This window comes from Mesoplodon densirostris, chromosome 6, assembly GCF_025265405.1.
Source record: "Mesoplodon densirostris isolate mMesDen1 chromosome 6, mMesDen1 primary haplotype, whole genome shotgun sequence".
Lineage (NCBI taxonomy): Eukaryota > Metazoa > Chordata > Mammalia > Artiodactyla > Ziphiidae > Mesoplodon > Mesoplodon densirostris.
In genome coordinates this window covers 5,719,448-5,738,210 of record NC_082666.1, presented here as the reverse complement: position 1 = coordinate 5,738,210, position 18,763 = coordinate 5,719,448, and the positions used below count along the sequence as shown (strand labels likewise).

General features: G+C 44.0%; 1 protein-coding gene and 1 pseudogene across 1 annotated transcript in view; one reads left to right on the top strand and one right to left on the bottom strand.

The window, feature by feature from the left end:
• The window catches only part of ABL1 (ABL proto-oncogene 1, non-receptor tyrosine kinase), a 133,631-nt gene that overhangs the window by 25,835 nt on the left and 89,033 nt on the right, over positions 1-18,763 (top strand). The gene's annotated exons all lie outside the window — the stretch shown is intronic.
• The window catches only part of LOC132491750 (S-adenosylmethionine decarboxylase proenzyme-like), a 34,052-nt pseudogene continuing 15,615 nt past the window's right edge, over positions 327-18,763 (bottom strand).

The window sequence follows — 18,763 nt, the reverse complement described above, 5'->3', positions numbered from 1 at the left end:
TTATCCTAACATTGTCTCTTCACCTTTGGAGTTATCTTGACAGTGTCTAGGGCAAAGAAGAGAAGTTGTTAGGGCTGCGGGGTGAAGGGAAGGTGTTGTTTCTGTTGCTGCTACTTGCCGAATCGTCTTTGGATGTCTAGAGGAACTTTTGTACCCGCGGTGCAGGCCGGCTGCTGGCCTCTGCAACATCAGCGCTGGCTGGCTGCATTCTAATATGTGATAGCTGATCCGTGTCCACTTTGACTTGACTGTAAGAAGGTTTTGAGGTGTGTGTGTCTGGGGCGTTTTAAAAGGAAATGCAAACAAAGCTCTTCCTTGCCTTGCGCTCATGGTTCTGCACTTGGACATTTGGACCCCTCCAGGCCCTCAGCCTGGGCCGAGTTGGGCTCTTCTTGCTGCTGCCTGCTGTTCTCTCTACATAGCTGACCTCAGGGAAGGCGAGGGGGGGATCCTGAACACTGGATTTTATTCTGCACAATGCTCTTCTGACCTTGTGGGAAGGCAGTTTGGGGCCCTTTTAGAAGCTCGCTTTATAAGTAAAGAAACTGAGGTTGGCTCAAGCGTACATTCTCAGAGCTCAGAACAAGTTGCTCTAAGACAGGCTCTGAGATCAGCCCCCTTGGGAAGGGCTGCTTGCCTCCTGGAGGAGAACGCCAGATGGTGGGAAGCATACGGGCCCTGTTGAGAATCTAACTTTCATATAAGAAACTGGAGGAGTTTGAGGAAGATTCTGAGAAAGCTAAGAAGCTATGGTCCCTCCAGGGCATCCCCCAGGCACTGTCTTTTCTCCCCCAGGAGTTTTACCTCAGTTCCTTTAGAAACTGGGACCAGTAATACCTTCCTTGAAGGGAAATTGTTAATGCTACTTAGGTGATTCGCCGACTTACACTGAGTACTTACTCTGAGCGGGTGATGTGCCGGGTGCTTGACATACTGTCCCCCTTTTGATTTGCAGAGTGGCTAAGAGTTTGGGCGCAGGAGGCAGTCAGACCTGGGGTGGAGTTCTGACTCTGTCTTTACTAGCTGGCAGACCTAACTACTTATTTCAGCCCAAATCACACCTGTTTCATTGGGTTTGGGAGGTTGACTAAGAGAGGACATTCTCTCATTCATCAGAGGAGAGGGAGGCCTGGTAAGGTGCCTTCCAACCGTTCTCCAGAGCTGTGGGGGCCTGGGGGCACCTGTACAACTTGCAGGCACAGGAGCAAGGGGTGAGCGTTTCCCAGGATGTCTGCCATTATCGTAGTAATTGTTGAGTATATTGTGTGTCTGGGATTCTCCTAGTCTCTTGCTTAATCTTCCCAATAGCACTGCAGGGCCAGGATTACTCACTAGCCACGCTTCTCACTTAGTGGTGAGGCCAGGACGGGAGCCCAGGCTCCTGTTGCAGACTTGGAAGGCTCACCCCAGGCCACGTTGCAGTTGTTTAGTTTTCATGGTTTAACCTGGTTGAAATTGGTCTCCTTAGGCTTGGGTCACAAACCAATAGTCATTGCCTTGCTTGCATATCCTGGTGCCGTTGGGATGTCATTTTGCTGTACCAAGGAGAAGCAGTTGCTGTGTTTGGTCCCTTACCCCCTCCGTAAAGGCAGTCCTGTGGTGTGGGGACTCGCCCTAGTAAGGACTGGAACCTTGTTGTCAAATGGATTCCTGGTATCCTTGGGTTTGTAATAGACACTACCGTCCTGTCACAAGAGACCTGCTTTTCCTGGATTTCTTTCTGTTCACTTAACATACACCCTTCCCAGTCTTACAAATGTCAGGGGTTCTTGAAAGCAGGAGATATTCTGATCTTTTCCAAGGGGCTGCATAACTCATCCTTGTAAAAAGACCCAAAAATATTAGGAGATGACTTTTCTGCTTAAACGTTAGGATAATAAATCATTAGACTGCTTCTCTACGTCTTAAGGAAGAAAATTTCTCTTATAAATTTCTTTTGGTGGCTAAATGTATTTTTTCCTACTTTTGTGACTAGTCACAGTCTTTGGCATATTACTAAAATCTGATAATTGACTTCTGGTTAGCAAAGTGACATCTATCTTCTCTCCAACCTGTCAGTTCTTCCCCATCCTGAAGCCTCTCACAGCCTTTTCTCTTTTCTTTGTGAAGGAAAGGTCTTTGTTCTGAAGCATTTTTAGGACCAGGAGAACAAAAATCAAGAAATGCTGAAATATCCTGTTTTAACCAACTCCCCCTTTAATTTTTTTAAAAGTCATCATTAGACGTTAACAGACAAGAAGCCGTTCACTGTTACCCAGCATTGAGAGCATCATTTCTTCCCTGCTCTGTCATGGACGTTGCATTTCGCTGTTGCAATGTGATCAGAAGATTCTCCCAGTTAATATTATTTCTCCTTTGACATGATATAAATCTTCATTTAGTGGACTATCCAGCCATTTCTTCAAATTTCTTTCTTTTTCTTTAAGTATACAGAAAAGTTAAGTGTTTTCCTACAAAGGAAAACAATTTTATATTTATCTCTATTAAATAAATAAATGTTCATTATTAAAAAAGAGAATTCAGAAGTATAGAAAGGGATAACGAAGAAAGTAAAAATGACCCACAACTGCACTGAGACCTCTAATCCTATTTAGAGATAACCACTGTTTATTTTGTGGAAACCATTCAGATTTATTTGTCTGCTTAGTGCCATGCCCCTCATGCGTAGAAACTGTTCATTTGCTTTTTAAAAAACCTTTAACAATATATTGTAAACATTTTTCCATGCCATTGAATGTAGAATATGGTAAGTTTTTATTCTGTGTTGTGTGCATGTGTACTTTATGGTGATTGCATACGTTTATCATGATTTTCAAATTGAGCATTTGCAAAGAAAAAATAACAGTTGGGTGCCTAACGTCTGCCAGGCGTTGTGCTAAGCACTATATAGGAATCATCTCATCAGATCCTCACTTCATCTGGGCTTGTGCAATGGCCTCCTCTTGCTTTCAGACTTTCTGCTTTACAACTTATTTTTCATACAGAAACCTGAATAATCTTTCAGGAATGCAAATGAGATCATCTTGCTCCTCTGCTAGAAACCCTGCAGTAGCTTCTCAGTCCACTTCAACTAAAAGCCAGACAGCTAACTGAGATCTGGCCTGTGTCCCCGGCATCCCCTCACAGCCACATTGTCCCATCTTCCTATTCATTAAATATGACAAATCTATCTCAACCATAGGGTCTTTGCACTGCTTTTTAGTTCTTCTGCCCTGGGGCCTTTAGATGATTGGCTTTCTTTTCTTTCAGATCCCAGTTCCAATTGAATTCAAGTGAGGTGAACCCCATCATACATGTACTTTGTAGAAAAAATTTAAAATATAGCAAAGTATAGAATAGAACATGTCACCTATAATCCCATCATTGACTCTTAACATTTCTGTGATTCTTTTCATTTCATTCACTCCATTTATTCATTCTTTTGACAAAATATCTGCTGTATGCCAGGTATATTGTACTAGCGTTTGGTAGGGTTACAGCATTAAAAAGACAGTCATGATTCTTGCCTTGTGAGGTCTTCTGGGGCATTAATCCTGCTGTGGAGAAGGCTGCCTGGTGTAACGGTTAAGAGCTCAGGCTCTGGAGTCAGACTAGCAGGATTCAAAACGTTTGGCCCCACCACTTATAAGTTGTGTAACTGTAAGCTAATTACACTCTGAGTCTCAGTTTTCCCATCAGTATTAGTTATCTATTTCTGCATGACAAATCACCTCACAATGTAGTGGCTTAAAACAGCAAATATGTATTATCTCACAGTGTCTGTGGGCCAGGAATTTAGAAGTGGGTTAGCTGGCTGGGTCTGGCTTGTGGTCTTCACTGAGATTGCAGGCTGGATGTCAGCTGGGGCTGCAGTCATCTGACAGCTTGACTGGGGCTGGAGGGTCCGCTTCCAAGGAGGCTCGCTTGCAGGGCTGGCTAGGCGGTGCTGACTGTCGGCAGGAGGCTTTAGTTCCTGGCCACATGGCCCTCTCCACAGGCTGCTGGAGTGGCTGCAGAGCAGGCAGTCCAAGAGACCACAAGGCAGAAACCACTACGTCTTTTATGACCTGGCGGCAGAAGTCACACTGTCATTTCTGCAGTATCCTATTGGTTACACAGGTCAGCCCTATTCAGTGAGGGAGGGGACTAAACAAGTGTGATGGGAATCACTGGGGACCATTTTGGAGGCTGACTACTATACCAGCTGTACAGTGACCATCATAATGGTACCCACATCCTTGGTTTATAAGGAGGATTAAATGAGAAATACATGTAAAGTGAATGAGGAAAAGTCCTGGTACTTAGTAAGCATTCCAGAAATCGTAGCTGCAATTGTGTGTTGTCATTACCATCACCACGACCTCCTCTGCCAGCCCAGAGGGAAACGAACCTAACGTAATGGGGTCGGGGGGGTGGGGGAGGGCAAGAGGAGGAGACATTTAAGCCGAGACTGGACCAAGGGGCAGGCTTTGGAGAAGTAAGAACATTCCGGGCTAAGGGGCAGTATATGCGAAGGTGCTGAGTGGGCAGGCTGCTGAGTGGAGAGGGCAGAGTGGCCATGAGGGGGCAGAGATCACGTCATGCCCAGCTGCCGAGGCCAGGATGCAGTCATCACCATGCTCTTTAGGGAGATTTTCTTCTCTAGGAGTATAGCTGAGTTTAGCCAGAAACCAGTGGAGAAAATAAGAGCCGAGCTTTCTGGATTGCATTTATCCTGCAAAGTGAGGTTCTTGTGTACCATGCATCTCCCCAGAGCTCTTTAAATGGTTTTGTTTCATTACCCTGGGGGCGAATGTACATCTGGGTCTTCTGGTTCAGACTAAACTCCATTGCTGACCTTTCTTTTGGTGAGAAGGTCCATAGCCTTTACCGGCTTCTCAAGGCGGTTGCCGAAGGTGCTAGGCGAGGCTTTGGCGCGGTGATGATAGCGCTGCAGCCAGCAGCCCGGGGCCACCTGTGTGCTGCTCACCTGCGTGCTGCTCACCTGCTTCTCTGCTGAGTTCTTGCAGGAGGAGGGAGTGCCATACAAACGTGTGGCAGAATGGAAATCTGCCATGTGAGAGATGTGGATATATCATGATTTATTCTCCTAATCCCCTATTCATGAGCACTTAACGTTTGCAGTTTTTCTCCCCAGGATCTTCTTCATGATACATTTTTGTATGTTCTTATTATTTCCTTAGGATAAGTTTCTAGAAGTGGGATTTCTGCATCGAAATAATAGGTACTTTAAAGGATTTAGAGACATACTGCGAACTGCCCCTCTGGAAGGTGTGTCCAGTAGAACAGTTTACCTGCACGCTGACAAGGACGGATCAGTATGTATTTCTCTTTATCAAGGAGGAAATCCAAGTCAGTTTGTGGCGTAGAGCCATAATTCCACCCGACACCCTGTGTTTCTGTGATCTGTCTCTTGGCCACCAAGAGCCCTTTTTGGTTTTTTTTTTTTTTTAAACACCATAGCTTAATGCTTTAACAAATGTTGAAATTTTTGAAAGGGTTATAAATCCAATAGGGCATCACAGTCTGGCACATTTTCCCAATCCTGGGAAAAACTGACAAAAAAATCAGTTGTAGGGCTTCCCTGGTGGCGCAGTGTTTGAGAGTCCCCTGCCGATGCAGGGAACATGGGTTCGTGCCCTGGTCCGGGAAGATCCCACGTGCCGCGGAGCGGCTGGGCCCGTGAGCCATGGCCGCAGAGCCTGCGCGTCCAGAGCCTGTGCTCTGCAATGGGAGAGGCCACAACAGTGAGAGGCCCGTGTACTGCAAAAAAAAAAAAATCTGTTGTATGCGGCGGCTTGGTGGAAAAACCATTCGTCAGCAGAGTTAGGCAAGGAGACTGTCACAGGACTGGGTGTTGGTCTCCTTTTGAGCACTTCCCCGAGGAGAGAAAAGATAAAGCAAAGAATTGGGTAAATTCATCAGATTGTATTTGGCAGCATGGAGACCAAGTGGGTGCGGGTCATCGCCCACGACAAGTTTCCCAGGGTTGTGGAGAAACGGCTGCCCGGGGCTTCCGGTGCGTTGGTGTGCTCTGAGGAATGCGGCCATGGCCGTGGCATTCCACCCGCACATACCGAGCACACTTGGCCTCCCCCGGCGCCTCCCGCCACTTGCTCACGGTCAGGCTGAATAACCAGAGCAAGCCGTGTGACCACAGCATGGAAAGCGGGTCTGGCCGGGCAGGACAGACGCCTTACTGTTGGCTCAGGGAGAGAAACGATGATCCTAGACAAACTTCTGAGAAGGACCCTGAGAAAAGAATGGAAAACCCGTTGTGAACGGCAGCCCCAGCCAACAGTGGCTTCTGATAGGAAATTGTAGGGCCGAGTAGGTAGGCTGCCGGGGTCGCTGTGTTGGACACGGCTTATTAGGGCGCAGATGAGAATGTGCCCTATGATTATGACGAGGAGGAAGGGCAGGTCTTTCAGGGGCTTTTTCTTTCACATTAATGGGTTCTCACCAAACCTGGTCTTCACATTGTCGTCCTGTTCTTTTTTGGATGGCTTAGGACCTGGGGAAAGGGTGACAGCCTGTGATCATGGCATCATACCCCCAGGTACCCTGCCACCCCCGTAGGTGTCATCCTTGACTCCTCCTCCCACATCGGATGCAGCGGCAAACACTCCAGAATAATGAATCCTACAGTAAATCTTAGAATAACCCTGGAGTCCTAGAAAAAATCCTAGAGTAAATAAATACCACCCTGGCCCCTTACCACCGCCATCTCTGTTCTGAAAAATTTCTCAGCCTTCCAGCCTGGTCCTGTTCCCATCTGTGTCTGCTCTCTTGCCAGCAGAGAGACCTTTCCTCGGACATTTATGTCAGACCTTTTCACTACCCAGTTTGTAGCCTCCATTGGGTGGGTACTCATCTCAGAATAGAATTCCCAACTTCTCTCCACAGCCTGTTGGCCCTATGTGGTCTGGGCCTGGTTTCCCTCTTGGACTTCCCCCACCGTCACTCCCTTTGTTTACTGGGATGCTCTTCTCTGTTAGTGCCCGCCCCAGGCCCTGCCCTGCCCTCTGCTGGGTACTGTTACACCAGATCTGGTGCAGGCTGATCATGTGGCACCTTGAGGAAAGACCTCCCCTGACGACCTAATCCAGAGTACCTAGGAAAGACCTCCCCTGACGACCTAATCCAGAGTACCTAGGAAAGACCTCCCCTGACGACCTAATCCAGAGTACCTATGCTGGCAGAGTACCCGTGCCAGCACCAGCTCTTTATCTGCTTTCCCCCTTTAATTTCTTCGCAGCTCATGCCATCTGAAATCACCTTGTTTAGTTATGGATATAGTTGTTTGCACTCTTACTAGAATGCCGAGGATCCCTTCACACTCCTGTTCTTCTGAAGGCGCACCTGGCCTCAGAATGCCCTGGAGAGTCGGACCTCGTGAGGAAATACCAAATTTTAGTTCCGGAAGAGCTGCAGGTTGTATGAGGAACACATTTGATTCCTCAAACCAGCCACGGCACCGCCTTCCAAAATAAAGTGCACACATACACCCATTCCTCCCCACCCCCCGCAGAAGTAAGGCATCTCTTTTAAACAGAAACTGTCACCTGCATTTGAGCAAGCAAAGTTCTCCCATGAAAGGAAACATCAAAATATAGCTCCTACCATGTTAAGCTCAGTCATCAAAATTTAGACAGAGGGGAACTCTGGAACAAATGACTTGGTTTAATTAATGAGTAAATTGGAAGAAAAAAATTAAGTGGAACCTATAGATTAAAGGAGACATAACACAATATATGGAGCTTATTAAGATCTGAATTCAGGGCCTCCCTGGTGGCGCAAGTGGTTGAGAGTCCGCCTGCCGATGCAGGGGATACGGGTTCGTGCCCCGGTCTGGGAGGATCCCATATGCCGCGGAGCGGCTGGGCCCGTGAGCCATGGCCGCTGAGCCTGCGCGTCCGGAGCCTGTGCTCCGCAACGGGGGAGGCCACAACAGTGAGAGGCCCGCATACCGCAAAAAAAAAAAAAAAAAAGATCTGAATTCAAACAAAGTATAAAAATTGGGGTGGTGGAAATCCATAAATTATATAATATTAGATATAGGCTTCAAAACTATTTGGGCTGGAGGAGTGGGTGGGGGTGTAGGTGAAAGAAGGTGAGCTATGAGTCGATGCTTGTTGAAGCCAGGAAGACTAGGACGTGGGTACATGGGTACGTGGGGTATGTGGAGTGCATGGAGGTTCTGATGCTCTTCTACTTTGAGGTATATTTTTTAAATTCCATAATCCTTTTTTTTAACTGGGAGATTTTTATCCCCTGCATTTTTTTTTTTTTTTTTTTTTTGCGGTACGCGGGCCTCTCACTGTTGTGGCCTCTCCCGTTGCGGAGCACAGGCTCCGGACGCGCAGGCTCAGCGGCCATGGCTCACGGGCACAGCCGCTCCGCGGCATGTGGGATCTTCCCGGACCGGGGCACGAACCTGTGTCCCCCGCATTGGCAGGCGGACTCTCAACCACTGCGCCACCAGGGAAACCCTCCCCTGCATTTTTACTTGCAGCTGTCTGCTGGAGCTGAGTGGCTGCTTTTCTCTTAAGTAGCATCTCTTAAAATGGGAGAGCTCTCCCTGTACATTTCATTCATGTGTACAACTGTCAGAGCTTACGATCTCCTCTTTTTATGTCCTTTTTAAAAAAGTTAATATCTGTCTACCTATCTATCTATCTATCTACCTATCTAGGCAGGCTGCGCCGAGTCTTAGCTGTGGCACTCAGGATCTTCAATCTTTGTTGAAGCGTGTGGGATCTTTAGTTGCGGCATGCGGACTCTTAGTTGCGGCATGCATGTGGGATCTAGTTCCCTGACCAGGGATTGAACCCAGGCCCCCTGCACTGGGAGCACAGAGTCTTATCCACTGGATCACCAGGGAAGCTTCCTTCTTGATAGAAAGATTGGTGGCAGGATTTACTTGGTGGCTACATTTGTGAACATGTGAAATAATTCATGATTTGCTGAGTATACAACTTCCTCGGAGGCTTGGTGTGAACTGGCATTTCGTAGCAACATGCAGCTTATGCTTCCTTTTGTTTCGAGAGCAAAGCCTCTCTAGGATAGAGCCAGTGTTGACTCTCACTGTGTGTCCTTAATCTGATGGGGATGGAGGAGAGGCAGCACCAAGTAGCAGAAACAGGAAGCCCTGCCCGGTGGTCACTCTGCACCCAGTCCGGGCTGAGAGTCCCTCCGCAGGTCCCCAGAGCCCTCCTCTCATCAACCCTGACTTGTATGGTCAGGGGGGTTGAGAGGGTTGTTGCCTGTTACAGCCAGTGAAGAAGAAAGGTAGTGAGGGGCTTCCCTGGTGGCGCAGTGGTTGAGAGTCCGCCTGCCGATGCAGGGGACACGGGTTCGTGCCCCAGTCCGGGAAGATCCCACATGCCGCGGAGCAGCTGGGCCCATGAGCCATGGCCGCTGAGCCTGCGCGTCTGGAGCCTGTGCTCCGCAATGGGAGAGGCCACAACAGTGAGAGGCCCGCGTACCGCAAAAAAAAAAAAAAGAAAAAAGAAAGATAGTGAGTTACATGATGGCCAGGAGTATCTGACCCTGTGCACTGTTGTATTCCTGGCACAGAGTAGTATTTGTTGAAGGAACGAATTAGTGCATCTTTCCAAGTCTCGGGGGACTTATCTGTAACAGGTCCACTCTACAGGGTCGTTGGGGGAATTAAACCCTCTGTGAGGAACCTAACTTAGAGCATTTGGAATAACTTAAATATTCATCATTAGGGAATGGCTAAATAAATTGTGGCCAGGGTTCTGTGTAACATTCTGCAGCTGTTTAAGAGGTGAAGGTAGCTTTATGTGGGTTCCCACGGAGAGATGTTTAAAGCATCCAATAGAAAAGCAAGTGTACTACAATCCCATTCATACTACAGGGAAAACTGTGGGTCTGTACAAAAAGTCTGTCGATAGCTGTTATTTCTTGGGAGTGGATTGGATGGCGGAGTATGGTGTGGAGAGGTGAGGGGTCATTTTTCCCTCTTTATTTTACATACATCTGTAACTGACATAGAAAATTAAGCAGTAAACCTAAAGAAACAGAATAGTACTTGTTACATAGTTAGCTCAATAAATTATAACTATGATAAAGGGTAGTTATAAAGTTAATAAAGGCTAGAGGTCTAATTAGAGTAGGTCACTTACAGAGAAAAAAACCTAATCAGGTTTTGTTTAACTTTTATGGAATGCAACTTCTTTAGCTTCTGAAAACATAACCAGTCTTTAATTTGGAAAGCCAAACTATGGACCTAGTCTTTTATTGTATTTTATCTTATTATTTATAGTCAGGTTTATTGAGTTATAATTTCCATATAGTATAAAACTTACTCTTTAGTGTACAGTTCTGTGGACTTTGACCAATGCATACAGCTGTGAAATTACCACCTCATTCAGATACAGAACAGTGCAATGACCCCCTAAATTCCCTTGTGCTGCTCCTTTATAGTCGTCCTTCCTCGACCCCTCCTCAGCTCCTGGCAACCACAGTCAGTTTTCTGTCCTTATATGTACAGGATGACATATAATGGAATCATGCAGCATATGGCCTTTTGAGTCTGGCTTCTTTCACTTACCATTGTGCACTGCAAGTCATTCACAATGTTATCATAGTTCCTCCTGTTATATCTCTGAGTGGTATCCCCTTGTGTGGATGTACCGCTGTTTGTTTATCCAGTCACCAGTTGAAGGACAGTGCTCCAGCTTTTTGGAGCACAAACAGACTTCTGGCTTTTGCTGTTAGCTTTATTTCTACCCATTTTGCCTCCTTTTTTTTTTTTTTTAAACCCTAGAAGATTGTTGAGATTTTATAACATAGGCTGTTATTTCAGAATCCTCAGATGAGAAGAGTTGCATTAAATACAAATTATTTAGAGGCTTTAATTTTTTGTTTATTTGACACATATAGTGCTTACAACAGTTGCAGGCACATAGTAAGTGCTATATACATGTTTGTTAAATAAATAAAAAATTTAAAGTTGCCAAATAACTTGCATTTTATATAGAAGAGCCGGGCTGTGGGATAGTACAGAGAGGCAGGAGACCAGGGTGGTAGCCCCTAGCGATATTCCTTCCCCATCTCACCCCTGCCCCAGTTGCAGGCTTTGGTACCGTGGGTGATTAATTGATTCTGGGTCTCACTAACATGAGCTAAGGGTCCCAATCTGAATCGTCCTGAAAGGAGCAGATAATATCTTAACTCTAATATTTTAACTCTAAAGTTTGATCATTGTGAAAGTAATCTGTTATAAAATATCCTATAAAACGTGGCCTGGGTAATTTGTTCCTTCCCCTACTGTTTTCAAGTACATAACACATCCTATTGGTATCTATGTTAAAAGTGTACTAAAGTTAGTCACCACATGGTGGCACTCCCTTAAAAAATGAAATTTAAAACATTATAGGTTTGGGCATGGAATTGAGTACAGGCAGCTAGAGTGCCAGTTTATGTTCTATACATTTGTGCCTTGAATTTTGGGGGACAAGTAGGGAAATAGAATCCTTTCATTCTGTTGGCTCAGGAAATTATGCAGATGTCAGAATATAGGAGCATTTGTTCTTTCTTAAACAGTGTGACAGATTCATGTTACATTAACCAATGCTATACTTTTCAAAACGTTGTGGATATCTTCACTCAGAAGCTTGTGTGCTTAGCAGGAAAAAAATACATCTGTAAAGAAAATATCACCAATATTTCTCCTTCAAAATTTGGTATTAAAAAATGCTGCCTGGGGGCTTCCCTGGTGGCGCAGTGGTTGAGAATCTGCCTGCCGATGCAGGGGACACGGGTTCGAGCCCTGGTCTGGGAAGATCCCACATGCCGCGGAGCAACTGGGCCCGTGAGCCACAACTACTGAGCCTGCGCGTCTGGAGCCTGTGCTCCACAACAAGAGAGGCCACGACAGTGAGAGGCCGGCGCACAGCAATGAAGAGTGGCCCCGTTCGCTGCAACTAGAGAAAGCCCTCGCATAGAAACGAAGACCCAACACTGCCAAAAATAAATAAATTAATTTTTTAAAAAAGCTGCCTGATAATTACTGTAGGGAGTGCAGTTTTAACATTTTAGGTGTGATTCTCTTGAAGCAAAGTGTACATGCCTTGTAGATTTGAAATGGATGCTTCCAAGCAGTTCTTACTGTGACTGTCTGGATTTAGGACATTTACATCAGAATGTCAGGCTGGTTGACCTTTGCACCTTTGGGAGCCATCTCCCATTATACTACTTTCCCTTCAGGATTTTCATTCCTGCCTGTGTTCAGTGATTCACTTGCCAGGTATTTATTGTTTGCTCACATGAGCACAAGGCATTGTGCTATAGAGCTGTGGGAGATTCAGAGATGGTCCTGATTTTCAGGAACCAAATTGAGAAGATGAAACCCCCAAACATTTAATTCAAATGCTAGGCCTTATTTTGTTGACATTAATAATATAGGTAAGAAGAATTACAGTGGTTGAGAGAAGGAGAGACTGCTCTTCACTAGGGTGAATGGTCAGGGAGAAACTTGGGAGTGGTATTTGGTGGGGGGAGATGAGGAGAGAGAGCTTTTGGGTATATGAAGAGGCCAGGAGTAAGGAGGTAGAATTTCACCCCACCCCAAATCTGACTATTGAAAGGAGTAAAGGGTACAGGACAGTGACACAGATTCCGGGCAGAGGGCATGTCCTTCCTGTACAAGAGTCTGAGGAAAGGAAAATACAAGGTCCTTAGGAATTAGCTTGTGATCCAACTCTGTATGCTCGCCTAAGGGGTTTTGTTGTTGAAGGATTTGGGATGAGATGGGGACAATGTGACAGAACTTTGGGGAAATTTAGCATTGCCTTCAAACACAGATATGAGGGAGACTTTTGCTGGCGATATGACAGATTAACTGTTCTGAAAATCCACCTGATAAAAACACTTAGACATGATGCCTAAATATATGACGTCTTTTTAATGATTAGCTGAACTTGCAAGAAAAGGGGGAACTCCTCAAGGCCTAAAAAATAAAGGACAAACTGGAAGTTTGAGGTGCAAGCTCAAACTACAGCTGTCGTGGAGTCATTTGCTGATTTCAGTAACCAAGAGGCTTTTTTCCCCCCCAGATAGTTTTATTGAGGTTCATTGACATACAGTTAACTGCAGATATTTAAAGTGTACAATTTAATAAATTATGACATGTGTGTATACCCATGAAATCATCACCATAATTAAAATAATGAAACTATCAGTCATCAAGTTTATGACCTTCTGCAGTCTTTTTCTCATCTACACCCCTCCATCCCCAGTCAACCACTTAGCTGTTTTCTATCCCCATACATTAGTTTTCATCTGTATAAAATTCTAGACAGTACAGTCATATACTATATACTCTTATCTGCCTGACCTAATTATGTTGAGATTCATCTGTGTTGTTGTGTGTATCAATAGTTTGTTCCTTTTTATTGCTGAGTACTATTTCATTGTCAGGATGTACCATACTTTGTTTATCTATTCACCTGTGGGTGGGCATTTGGGTTGTTTCCATTTTGGGGTTATTACAGATAAAGCTGCCAGAACATTTGTGAACAAGTCTTTGTGCAGACATATGCTTTTATTTCCCTTTGGTAAGGAGCTAGGAGTGGAACGGTTCAGTCATATGGGGGATGTCTGTGAGACTTGGGTTTTAAAGGCTATTTGGGCGCAGGAGACAAAGTCTTGGGCTTGTGTTAAACATGGAGGTGGAACTGAGACTACCATATAAAGCTGGGACTTTTGAAGTGCTATCCATATCGCTAGCAAAATGGTAGAATGAGAAAATAAGCCTATTGGCAGATTTTTTTTTTTTTTAAACTTGTCTGATTTGGCCTGTACTTTGAATGGGGGAAAAAAGTCTCCTCAGGTAGTTTTTACCCTAGGCCTGCCTTCTCTTGAACTTTGTTTGAATTTACCTGACCTATGTAGTCTGGGTATTTCCAAGAAGAGAAATTATCTTAAAGAGATCCTAGGTTGATAGAGTTCCCAGATATTGGCAGTAGTCAATAACATATCCTTTTTGTACATTCCTGCCTTTATCCAGCCTTAGCCCAGGATTCCCACAGATAAATCCTCACCAAACATGAGCTCATAATCCAAAACTTAAAAACACAAGGAAATAAACAACTATGAATTAGAGAGAAAAAAGCAGAACTAGAGTGGAGCTTTAGATATCAGAATTATCAGGTTCAGAATATAAAATAATGGCTTAAAAACATTTAAATAAGTAAAATGTGAAGTAGAAAATAAGGGCTAAAATCCTATGAAGAAAGATCTGGAAGAATTGAAAACAGAGATATATAATCAGTGAAATTAAACCCTAATGGATGGGTCAAACGATGAGTTAGACACAGCTAAAGAGAGATTTTGTAAATTGGGGATAAAGCTTAAGAAATTACACAGAATGCAGTATAGAAAGACAAAGATGAAAACTATGAAAATTAAGTCTAAAGAACAGAACAGAATGAGATGATTTAAAATAAATGGTGAGAGACTTCCCTGATGGTCCAGTGGTTAAGAATCTGCATTCCAGTGCAGGGGACGCATGTTCGATCCCTGGTCGGGGAACTAAGATCCCACATGCCACAGGGCAACTAAGCCCTCACACCCCAACGAAGAGCCCGCACACGACAATGAAAGATCCCGCATGCTGAAACTAAGACCCGACGCAGCCCAAAATAAATAAATAAATAAATAAATAAATAAATAAATATATTTTTTTAAATGGTGAGGCAGAAGATGATAGAGGTAATAGGGGAGAGGCAGTATTTGAGGAAATTATGCTAAAAATTTCCAAAAAATATTGAAAACCAGAAATCTTTAGATTTAGGAATCAGAGTAAATCCCAAGTAGAATTTTTTTAAAAAAAAAAAACCTTATCCAGACAAACTGGAGTATAATAGAACACCAGAGACATAAAGGTGATCTTAAAGCAATCAAAGGGAAACTGATTGCCTCCCAAGGAATGCTGTTTGACTGCAAGGAAACTTCTCTGCAGCAACGATGGAAACCAGAATACAGAGGAACAGTATCTTAAAGTGCTGAGAGGAAATTATCGCCAACCTAGAATTTTAAACTCAGCTAAAATATAATTTAATAATGAGGGAATGATAACATTTTAAGTTAAACAAAAACTGAGCTTTTGCCTCCAACAGACTCACAAAGGAACTTTTATACTTTAAAAAAAGGGGAAAATGACCCCAAAAGGGAGAATGTCTGCAATGCAAAAGAGAATGTCTGTGCAATACCCAGGAGACTAGCTCTTGAACGATAAAGCCACTCTGAGATAAAGGAGTTAAACCTGAGAGTCCTCTGTCAGTCTGCTCTAGGTGTCCGCTGTGAAATTTGAATCAAGCGAGCTTTAAGTTAACCTAAATTAAGAAGTTTTGGTAACTGATTTTCAGGCACATTGGTGGCCAAGGGTGGTATGCAGGAGAAAGCCCTGGAGGAGATGGGCAGAGTTGCAGGGATAGTGCCAACAGCTACAGAGCGATGAAACAGGGTCACGTTTCTTAGAAGGGGCTCTTTGTTTGTATTAATTTAGTATTTGCCCTCCTGGACCTTTGCCTTTTTTCCTTTGCTGTTTGGGAAATTTCCTTGACTACTTTTCATTCATTTTTTAAATTTTTTATTTTGGCGGTCACATTTTTAACTACAAGAGGTTTTTTTTTTTTTTAAGTTTCAAAATCTTTCTCATAACATGACATTCTTGATTTCTGAACATATAATCCTTATGAGTCTCTCTGAGGATATAAACTAGAGGAGTTGTGGGGTTTTGTTTTTTGGTGTTTTTAAAATTTTTCTCCAGTTTCCAAAATTATCTGTTTCCTTCAGGGTTAATCTGTTTGTCTTGGTCTTGTTCTGTGATGTTCTACGCTTTCCTTAAAAGTCTGATGATCCTTGTTGTCTATTCCTATTTAAGAAAGTGGGAATGGGAAGGTTGATTGGGAGTTCTATGTATGTGGGTGGGATTGTAGCTTGGCCGGTTCCATTTCTGGATTAACGAGTAGGGGGAATTAAGAAATCTTCTCAGATGGCTTATATGACATTGGGGCACCAACATACTGCATTAGTGTTTTCCAGACTTTAATTTCTTTTTTAAAATTAATTAATTAATTAATTAATTAATTTTTGGCTGCGTTGGGTCTTCACTGCTGCGCGCGGGCTTTCCCTAGTTGTGCGAGCAGGGGCTACTCTTTGTTGCGATGCGCGGGCTCCACATTGCAGTGGCTTCTCTTGTTGTGGAGCACGGGCTCTAGGAGCGAGGGCTCAGTAGTTGTGGCTCAGGGGCTCTAGAGCACAGGCTCATAGCTGTGGCACACGGGCTTAGTTGCTCCGCGGCATGTGGGATCTTCCCGGACCAGGGTCGAACCCTGTCCCTTGCACTGGCAGGCAGATTCTTAACCACTGCGCCACCAGGGGAGTCCCTCCTTTTATTTCTTTAGAGGAGATTCCTCCTTACCAGTGGTCAATGTCTGGGCGTACAGAGGTGGGTCAGTGTGTGTTTTGGCTGTCGACCATTTCATGTACAGATGTAGAATCCTCAGTTTTCACCCCAATGTCTCCCTTCCACCTGCATTCTACCTGCAGTCTTCATGTTTGGAGCTCTTCCTGGCACATGGGCTCCCTCTGTCACTCTGCTCTTTCGAGACTCTCCTCAGCAGGGGTTTCCTCCGTTCTGCTTCACTAGGCAATGTGCACCCATCCACTTTCAGATTCCAAAAAATTTGTCGAAATTTGTTGTATGATGACAACCCCCTTTCTTTTCTCTTCACTGTTGTGGGTTTAGACTTTTAAAAAATTCCTTTATTATAATTTAAAGGGATCCCAGTCAGGAGAAGGGATAAGCACATGTGCTCAGTCCACCATCTTTCCCCAGAAACCCAGTCATTATTTTAACACCTTTGATGATTATGGATTACTGCAGATAGAGAAAACATAGGCCATGAAGCCAAATATATATTAACCTCTAGGGTATTATCCAGAGCTTAGAATTTTTTTTTTAAGTTCCTTATATTTTGAAAATTTGTCATTTTCTCCTTGAAAATTAAAAAAAAAAGTTTATGGCAATTTGGGAGGAAAAAACCTTCTAGTTAATTGAGAATTATGATTAAGTGAGATTTAAATATTATCATATATTGAGAACTATGACTTTTTTTAAAAATCTGAGAATTAATTTCTAATTACTTGTTCACAAAACAGCCCCCCTGTGTGATGTGATAACAGCCTCTGGTCTAAGCAGCTGCCAGGTGAATGAAAGCTGAACTGGAGTGACCGAGTGGCAATAACAGCATTGGAGATGTGTATGCAGTTGTTAAGATGATTCAAATGGTAGTTATGGCAACGAAGATCAACAGAGGGAAAAAGAGAGACACTGGAAAAGCAGCAGCACATTTTAGTAACAGTCATTATTCACAATGGCCAAGTTGTTTACTATAAAAATTCCATCCTCCTCTGCCTCTTTGCGGCCCTCCGCCATTTTTTACTTTATGTTAGAGCTTGCTGATTTATGGCGTAATGTACAATTTCGCCTCTGAAACCAAGTCTGTAAAGTCTCGAGGTACGTTAAAGACTTTAGTCCCCAACAGTAAATCACGAAAGGATCTTGTACTATTTATCCCTTTATGCTTGGAGAGGGGGAGCTTATACATTTATATAGAGAAATGAGTTTGAAGTGGTGCGTTTGATAGTGAAATGCCTCAGCTAAGCAACCAACAATATGTGTATCATATGAGTAATCTGTTTTGTGGGGAGTTACTTTGGGTTTAAAACAATGTCACACTTTTGATACTTTCAGGTGGCTGATGTCTTGGTCAGGATAAAATTGAAATACGGTGAAGTTGCATTTGATGCCATGGGCTGATGCTCTTCATTTGGAATGGCTGGGTGGAGGTCTGCCATTGCCAGTCCTTTCCGTTATCCACTATGCCCATGGTTGGTGGATGCAGATGGGGACTGATTTGGGAGATGAGGTGAGCCATTCAGTGTCACCTCTATTAGCACTGGAAGAAATATTGAGTTACAGCCAGCTTTCAGTTATCTCTAATAATGGGGCAGGAGAGCATGGCTATTTTAAGTTGCTCTCCCAGTCCCCACAATGAGTTTTCTTTTTTCAGATTAAAAAAAAATTAGAGGAGGGAACTGGAGATGTGTGAGACACCCAGCACTGGAGAAGTTTGAAGTGGATTTCTTGTTTCCATTCTTTTCTTACCACATGATCAAGTAAGTCCAAGAAAGCAGATTGGCCCCGAAATGGGCAGTGAAGATGGATGTGAGGTCCCAGAGAGGATGGGCAAGTTAAGAAAAGATTTAGAAAAAATGGTCAAGCTCTTTTACCAGTTGAGGAAAGTGCTTGGGCTACGATGAGACTGGCGATGAGGCGCAGAGCATTCTTGTCGCCTGCCCGGTCCTCGGGGTTCTGTGAATGGGTGCCTGATGGATCTCGTGGTTCCTAAGACAGCCTTTGCCTGGATATATCCACAGTCTGTTTTGAAGTTGTACAGAGAAGCTCACTTGCGTCATTCTGAAGATGTAGTGAGTCAACACAGTCCCAAGGGAGCAGTAATGGCCTCAAACAGAAACTTGGAATGAAAAATGGCTGTGGATTTAAAGACATAGTACTTTCTTCCTATGACTTCATTTGGTAATGGTAAGATGAATTCAGGTGACCCTCCTTTAACGGTGGGCCTTAAGCCCATGTGGAATTTTATTTTTTCCTTCACTTTTGTCATTTAACCTTTTAAAATAGGACATCTAGTTGGGTGCTTGGTCTGGGGAGACTCTATTGATA